Raw genomic sequence first — 9,902 nt, forward strand, 5'->3', positions numbered from 1 at the left:
GATGAAGAAGCAGAGTACAAACTACAGCCGCGGCGCTGCGGCCATGTTGGAACAGCTTATACCGCTGTCCAGTGCTGGACATTTAGTGACAGTTACGCCGAATTGAGTCTGTACAACAGTGAGAACGTGAGACGAGAAGCCTTAGGATTGGGACAGTATCCTACAAAGACTATATACTGAAGGAAGATAGGAAGGCTCAAAATAGGAATGTTAATATACTAGTTGCCAACTCCAAAGAGAACACAATAGTTTGACCGCTCAGTGTTCAGATGGCGTTGTCGGTATATCGCATGTCGTCTGTTTGTTTATATTTAGAATTTGACAGTTGACACAAACGAAATCATGGCGCCAACGGTGAATAAGTCACACAAATGTGTTGTTTGCAATAAACGAAAAGAAACCGATCCTCATTTGGTGTTTCACAGGTTCCCTAAAGATAAAGAACGGTGATAACTAACAGTATAATACATTAAATATGTGCTACTAACCAGTAAGCCCCACTGATATTGGATTTAAGATTAAGGCAGGGCATCTGCAGTACATTTTTTATTGTTTCAAGGTTTTTTTTTTTTTTTTAAGTTTACTGAGTAACTTTATGACTTCATCACACTCAAACCAGCTACCAAACAGTGCTGTGTCACTTCAGGAGTGTTAAGAGAATAAAAAAAAAAAAGTGTTGGTTTAGAGAGTAAAAGTGTTCAAGGTATATCAATGAAAGTATAGCCTACTAGGTTAGAAAGGTTAGAAAAAACTTCAAAATTCCTAGCCTAACCAAAACTGATTAGTATCACAGCAAACATGCCGATAGATGTCCAAAGGTTAGACAGATTTAGTATCGGTGATGATCCAAAATCAGTGGGTAAAAGATCGAAAAAGTGGAGAAGCAGCCTCCAAATTTATTTAGAAGCACTAGGGAAAATGGATAAAAAGCAGCAGAAACCATTGTTACTTCATACTGCAGGTTTAGAAGTTCAGGAAGTTTACAGAAGACAATTGAAGGGCTCGGCTCACAAATCCATTTGCTCCAAGCAAATATGTACTTTGAATGTTATTAGCTCATCGAAGCCTCACAGGAATCAGGTGAGACAATTTGGAGATCTAGACCAGAGGTTAACAGAGCTAATTATAGTAAAGAATAACTCACAAGAGCTTAGGAAGACATTGCTACAAGAAAAGAAGCTAACCTTGCAGAAAGTTCTAGAAATAGCAAGAGCGCATATTTCCCAAGTCTAAACGAGTAGCCGAGTCACAGCCAAGGAAATACTTTTGGCTGTAGCTCCGAAAATAGCCATAGGATTTTTTCAAAAATAATCTCAATGTGATTCCCACAAAAAGTTACCTTACATTATTTAATGTAACCTAACCCAACCTAACCTAACCTAACCTAACTTTTAAAGTGATACGTTCAAGAGTGATTGGATTTTCTCTGCATCATGCTATAAGTCAAAACTATAGAATAGTAGAATGTTTTTTAGTATGCTGGTGAAATAGGATGGCATAACATATAGTATTATATCACCTAGATGCTTGATATGGACTAACCTCATCCAAATTCAGGAGTTGAGGCAAAAAACCTCACGAAAACTAAATTCAAGCTATCATGTGTGCAGCAGGTATTTCTCCACCAAAAAATACCTTCATTCAGCTTCTGACAAACTTTGCCACAATGCCTGCCCAGATCAACATGTAGAAGGTATGTGTTATCTATTTTATGCCCAGATCAACATGTAGAAGGTATGTATTATCTATTTTATTTATGTGTTTAGTCATTACAATATTATCAACTGATTTTTTATCAGTGAGACATATTTTTCTACATAAAAAGCCTGCATCTATTGCTCATTACAGGTTCTACTAGCTGCACCAGATCAGATGTTGACCCTATAAAGACAAGTGAGTTATTGAAAAATGCTGACTTAATTGTAGCCATATAAAGCTTAGATGCCTTTTTACATGTGGGTATGCTACAAAGGAAAATGAAAGGTGGGTATACTCACAAGCACTTTTGCCGTACTTTCTTCTGATAGCAGAATTAGGTACGTACACAGAAAGCACTTGCCAGTATTCTCACCTTTCATTTTCCTTCATGGCATTCTTTGTTTCATCGTTATTTATATTTTTTTCCATGTGCAATTTTGGATATATCTATTCATATATGTGTCTTTACTAATTTATATAACTGCAGTAACATTAATTTTAGTAAAATGATTTTTGTGTGCTATATTTTTGTGTATATATTTATTTACATATATTTTGTATAATGCACTTATTGTTGAGATACACCAATAGATTTACACCACCAAGCAAATTATACATCAAACTGGTTGCTGACCTATCCACACGAGAATTTGTACAACCTTGAATATGGTATATATGTATTTGATGTGCAGTTTGTATATGTTAAGATTTTCTGAAATGGTATGGGCATCACAATTATTCTAAATATAGTTAATCTTGTAGGTACCATTCCTGCTCTGGAGAATAGATCATCTGAGATAAGAGCTTCATCCTTGAAACATGGTAAATGGTCTATGCTTTTGGTAGATATTACAGTTTTGCTTTTATTAACTAGAATTCATATAGTAGGTAAAGATTGACCTTTAAGATTTTGTTATATAATGCTACATATATATTCACTTTGTCTTCAGTGAAAAAGTGTTAGACTAATAGTTGTATTATGGCTATAGGGTTCATCTATCAACTGACCAGGGAAAATTCCAAAGAAGATTATGAAAATATTGAATTAAGTGAAAATGTTCAATCAGATATTGGTAATAAAATTTTGTTTAGTAGTGTTTTTGTATATATTTATGCATAAAATACTTATGATTTTACCAGCCAAATGATAAAGTATGATATGGCATTTGTTTCATTTCATATCATATGCGTTTCCAGAATTTATTGATGGTTATCCAAAGGATAGTGGCAGTGAGGTGTACAGTAATGCCACAGTAACAAGCATTATGGATAATATTAGTTTTATTGCTACAAGTGTTAGTTCTACTAAAACTATTATGACTGCTAGACCTACATTTGCTACTAATACTGCTACAACTACTACATCTCCTCCTACTGCTGCTACTACTACAACTACTAATAATGATGATGTTGATTGTAGCATTCTCAATGGAAATGACAATTTACAAAAGCCTAAAATACAGTATGAGACCATACAATTAGGGTTACATGAAGAAGGAGAACCAACATTCACAACCATAAAATCAAATGGTAAGATGTTACCATGAATCAATTCTTTAAGAGATCAAAACAAATATTTTTCCCCAATAAATGGTCAGTTCTGAAAATACAATTAAATCAATAAATAAATTTTAAAAAATTATATATATATATATATATTATATATATATATATATATATATATATATATATTATATATATATTAGTATATATATATATATATATATAACATATATATAATTTAATAGTTATTCTTATAATTGCTCTATGTATTTTATTCTTGAAGAAAACCTTTTTTTAGTTTTATGTTTTCTCATATTTATAATTATATTAGAGTTTATTTGCATGTAATTCATCATGCAATTTTGGTTTGCTTGTATTTTATTTTTTGGGGGTAAACAATTTTTATATGTGCAATATTATTTACTAGGTTATTTTTTTCTTATGTATAATTTATTAAAGTTCACTTGCATGTGATTTATCTTGCATTTTTGGTTGGCTTGTATGCTACCTTCTTTCTATTTCCAACCCCCTTTTGATTATTTTTATGTGATACAATTTAGTGAGTTATTTTGTTCCTTATGTTTGTATATTTATACATTTAATTTAATATACTAAAGAGTATACATGAATGCATCATGCATTTCCTTTTCAATAAAAAAATTGCAATTGTGTTTTATATACACCTAATATCTCCATTCTACAGTGGCCTACAAACTGTAATTAAATGTATGCCTACACATATGCACTTGTGGCTAAGTTTAACAAATCAAATATACGGTATGTTTTACTTTATTCGAACATGATATTGTATAGAACATTTAAAAATTATTGTAATATACAATAATTAAATTTGCAAGAAAATTAACTAAATCATAAGAGATATAGCTATTAAGTTTCTGCAAAATACACTGAGAAACATAAGGATATGTATTCTTAATCTATATATGTACCTATTTGTAAATTTGCTATTTAGTTATCTAAAATTTAAGAATGTCGTAAATATACGGATAAAATATACTGACGTAGTAATTGCAAATTATGCATAAATTTGTAGCAAAATTTACAATCGAATTCCATCCTATATTCCTGTAAGCATTACCGCTCCGAATGTTTAACCGTTCGCTCAATAGATGGAGTCATTCGTTTTGCATGGGAGTATCTGGCATCTTTCTTTCGCACACTCATTTGAGTGATATTAGGCTCAGCCTTCCTATCTTCCTTCAGTATATAGTCTTTGGTATCCTACTATGCCCTTAGACACCGCCCCCCCCCCCCCTCCAACTGTTTTAATTAAAGCTACTTCGCACCTAACCTAACCAAGGATAGGTAAGCAAGCTGCATGACTGAAAGTATTGTGTTCGTATTTTCACGAAATTATTAAGGTGGAATTGATGTCCTTTATGTAATTATACAATACTGCCAGCTTAGGTTAAGTTGATTAGTCGAACCTATAGATTGGGCATGATTGGCACTTGGTATTTGCTCATATAATGCCCTAGATATGTGTCTGGTAAGAGGTTACTTGTTAAATTCATTGCTAACTAACCCAAGCAGTGATTTATGTACTTTATGATTAGAAGAATGTAGTGGGTTGCTACCAAAGTAGGGAAAGGCAAAGTTTAACATCCTGATGGAAGAGGCTAATGTTCTGAAGAAGACATTATTCCCCCTCTTTTATTATTTTATTATTTAACATATTTCACTGGTGATTCGGTGTTTCTTACGCTTACAAGATTTTGATTTTAATGTCACCTTCTCCTCTGGTTCGAATGCGTCTGTACAACGACCATTCCACGAGACGGTAAGCAATAGAAGTTTCATTCTCTGTGAGCGAACAGATCACGTATAATGTAGTGGTCGCGTTATAGGGTTTAATTTTCAAGTTGATTTCTTTTCCACCTTCGACAACCAGCGCTTCCCAACAAGCAAACGCATTTCTTAATTGTCGTTGGTAGTCTTGTTCCTGCTTCTGTTTGCCCCCCCCTCCACCCCGCCCCCGTGATTATTAGGATAACTTTTAATTATTCCTTCGCTGCTGAACAGTGCAGAATCATTGACTTTCGTAACCACATGACATCCCAGGTTGTGACTGAAGTTCCGTGGGTCGCAGCTCATACACCATTACACCGAGACCACCGAAATTTTTCTTGAGTTTGTATCTGACACGTGACTGGCATCCACAAACAGATTCATGTCTGGATATCAAAGTGTTATCACGCGCGCCCTAATTCTTGCTTTTATTGGATTTTTTTTTTTATTATTGAGAGTAATGTCTAACCACGCCTTTAGGTACATTCCCCGTTGGAGGCTAGTGTCGCCAGTGTAACACGTGTGGTGCACAGTAGGCATTACTGACATGTGGTTGTCTCGATGCGTCGGCCCCTGGCTGCAACTATTTTTTAGCCTTTTACTTTGCATCCATCCCCCACTTCTTTTCTCAAGTCTCGCTGTCCAACCTCTTGAACTGTTGTTGCCTCTCATAGCAAAAACGTCGTATTCTCCCAGTTCCACCTCAAGACCCTCGAACTTTAGCGCTGTCTAACCATCTCGTACTATATAACGCCTCCACCACCACCTCCTGAAAGCGCCTCAGTGGCGTGGTTGGTATGGTGTTTGCGTCCCACCTCGGTGGTCGCGGGTTCTATTCTCGGCCATTCACTTGAGGAGTGAGAGATGTGTATTTCTGGTGATAGAAGTTCACTCTCGACGTGGTTCGGAAGTCACGTCAAGCCGTTGGTCTAGTTGCTGAATAACCACTGGTTTCATGCAACGTAAAAAAGCACCATACATATATATACCATCCTCCTGAATGTGATTGAAATCGCTTGATTTTATTCCTCAGTTCACTCGTAGTCGACGATGAATGCATGCAGATAAGATTCAAGATGTTTTTAGATTGCCTCTCTTGCTCCGACAGACACGTTCCTCACCACGAAGGGTGCCTTGTTGAAGTCGCAGGGCTTCGTAATATTCATATCAAACCAATTTCGTTATAGCGCTGAATAATCCATATGGATTCCAATGCTTGGCTTCAAGCCTAAATTTCATATTCCATTCCATTCCACGGGGCTTCGTCGCAGAATATTTTATAACCTAAGTTTAAGTCGCTTCATTATGACAACTTCTTTTATAATTTTTTATCGGCCCTCTCTCTCTCTCTCTCTCTCTCTCTCTCTCTCTCTCTCTCTCTCTCTCTCTCTCCTCTCTCCTCTCCTCCACTGGCCACCCTCTCTGATTTTCCTCCCAGCGGATATTCCCCTCATTTTCACTACCAGGCCTTTAAGCGCCTCAGTGGCGTGATCGGTATGGTCTTGGCCTGCCACCTCGGTGGCGGCGAGTTCGATTCTCGGGCATTCCATTGAGGTGTGAGAGATATGTATTTCTGGTGATAAAAGTTCACTCTCGACGTGGTTCGGAAGTCACGTAAAGCCGTTGGTCCCGTTGCTGAATAACCACTGGTTCCATGCAACGTAAAAACACCATACAAACACCTCCAGAACTTTGAACTCCGTCACATTTGTTTTCCTGAACTCTTTCTCGTCTTGGTTTTCTGGGAAGGGTTGAACTTCATTTTGAAGCCAGTTGTGGTGGCAGCTGTGATGGATCTTTGTACGTGAGAGGTATATATTATTCGCTTCAAAGGCGAAACTGCACCAGAATTTCAGGTCATAGATAATGTTTTGGGAGCGGGTCGGGGGCGGGTGGTTGGTGTTGGAAGGGATGGGGCACTCGGCATCTACTTGGGGTAGGTTTGGGCTGGGTAGACGTTTGTGAGTCTGTTTGCACTGCCATTGGTGGCAGAGAAAAGATATTCGCGAGGTGTACTTTCTACCTTACTGTGATAACTGCCACTTTCTCAAAACAACCCGAAACACCAGACTAGAATTAGAAATGGATATTTGAAATCATAATCCTACATATAACGATTTATACATAATCCTACATATAACGATTCATACATAATCCTACATATAACTATTTATATATAATGATTTATACATAATCCTATATATAAAGTTTTATACATAATCCTATATATAACGATTTATATATAATGATTTATACATAATCCTATATATAAAGGTTTATGCATAATCCTATATATAACGATTTATATAAAATTATTTATGCATAAACCTAAACCTATATATAACGATTTATATATAATGATTTATACATAATCCTATATATAACGATTTATATATAATGATTTATGCATAATCCTATATATAACGATTAATATATAATGATTTATACATAATCCTATATATATAACAATTTATATATAATGATATATGCATAATCCTATATATAATGATTAATATATAATTATTTTCTCAATCCTATATATACCTATAACGATTTACACAGATCATATATATATAACGATTTATATAAAGTGATTTATACATAATCCTATACATAACGATTCATAAATAATCCTATATATAACGATTTATGTATAACGATTTATACATAATCCTATATATAACGATTTATATATAATGATCTATACATAATCTTATGTATAACGTTTTATATATAACGATTAATGGTGTACATATCCTTTATAATCCTATATATATATATATATATATATATATATATATATATATATGTATATATATTATATATATATATAATATATAATTAAACTCGATTAGAGTTAATTGATTTAATGCAGATCCTTATATATAACGATTATTATAATGATTATATATAATTATTTATTACATATCCTATATATAACGATTTATATATAATGATTTATGCATAATCCTATATACTATAATATGATACATAATCCTATATATAACGATTTATACATAATCCTATATATAATGATTTATGCATAATCCTATATATAACTATTAATATATACATAATCCTATATGAATAATTATCACATCGAACCGTGATTCATTTATATATTATTCGAACTACAAATGTTCTTTAATATCTAAATTCACTCTACCTCGGAATTGATATATTTTCATAATCCCATGTGGGGACGAAATTATTATCAACTAAAAATTCCCCTTCGGTACATATATGAAAATATATCAATTCCGAGGTAGAGTGAATTTAGGTATTAAAGGACATTTGTAGTTCGAATGATAAAATCCTATATATAACGATTTATACATAATCTTATATATAATGATTTATGCACAATCCTATACATAATGATTTATACATAATTCTATATATAACGATTTATATATAATCCTATATATAACGATTATGCATAATCCTATATTTAACGATTCATACTAATCCTATATATAATAATTTATATATAATGATTTATACATAATCCTATATATAAAGATTTATACTAGTAAAAAAAAATATTTTTTTATCATTTTGTTAAAAAAATTTTGGCTGTCAAGAAGGATAAAAAGTTTCAAATGTTAAGTCATTTACGATCCACCTCTTCCTCCAGAGTAACGGAATCCCTCACATTATTTTTTTCTTGGTATATTTTCCCTTTGTCCTTCAGTGGTGAATTTGGATGATTTTGTTTGGAGTCCTGTGCTCTGGCATTAACACCTTTTGGTTCGAAGGCGACTCCTGCAGATAACAGACTCTTGTGACATTGTTTTATTCATTGTCTACTCCCCGTAGTGGGGTATAGCGCCGTCAGCGCACCTCACCTGGTGGACTGTAGGCATTATACTCGGGGTTCTATGCAGCGTCCCTTCTGCTGCCTCGAGCTGCAAGCCCTCTCATTCCTGTTTTACTGCACCTTCTTTCATATTCTCTTTCTTCCGTCTTATACTTTCCATCCTCTCGGTTTTACTCCTTTAAAAAAAAAAAAAGGCCCTTTTGAGTCTCTGTTCCCTTTCGACACTGAATGACCTCACAGTTCCCGCCAGTTGGTCTTTGGCCTAAGTTTTATACTCCATTCCATTACGGGCATCATTTAAGGGCATTTGCTTTTGATATCCTTTCCTGTTTGCTTCGTCTTCATCCTCTGGATCGCTGTATTTTGCTGTTCATCCGCTCCAACCCCCTCTGTCCACTGGCCGAAAGTACCTCGATGCAGTTTCGTACAATCTAATTTAAAAGTGTTTTTTTTTTTTTTTTTTTTTTTTTTTAAATCCAGTATTGTTCCGAATAGCCAAGGCGAAACATTATATAAACCCTCTGGAATCTTCTTCTTCTTCTTCTATATCTTCAAGCTTTTCCACAATCTTAAACGGAGTCGCTGTTTATTAGTCTTCCCCATCTTCCGGCAGCATGCCCCATTACCTCACTCGCGCTCCTCTCTCGCCCCCAGGAATTAGCAATTTTATATTTGTGTACTTTGGTTTGGTATAAGGGAAGTGATCATCAGAATGGACAGTTTCTATAAACCTTTTAGGCCAGTGAAGAGGAATTTTATTTTTATCAGTCTGACAACATTTCATTAGCTTTATAACGAATGGTCTTTCTGTACTTTCGCGAACTCAGATAAAGCTTTACAACTTCATGTCATTATTGGTTTGTATTCTCCTGGGAGTTCCAGAAAAAATAAATCTGTATTCCTGAACTGACTTTCGTTTGCAGTCACATGCCAACATTATTGCTCCCTTGGGAAAAGTCCTTGTGCGAATTTCTTAGAAGTCTGTCTCATACAAAACAATAGATCTTTGGAAGTTGTTCTTATCCACAGCGTAAGGTCAAAGAGCTGAACTTTTAGTAACCATTTATAGTTT

This window comes from Macrobrachium nipponense, chromosome 45 (genome assembly GCF_015104395.2).
Source record: "Macrobrachium nipponense isolate FS-2020 chromosome 45, ASM1510439v2, whole genome shotgun sequence".
NCBI lineage: Eukaryota > Metazoa > Arthropoda > Malacostraca > Decapoda > Palaemonidae > Macrobrachium > Macrobrachium nipponense.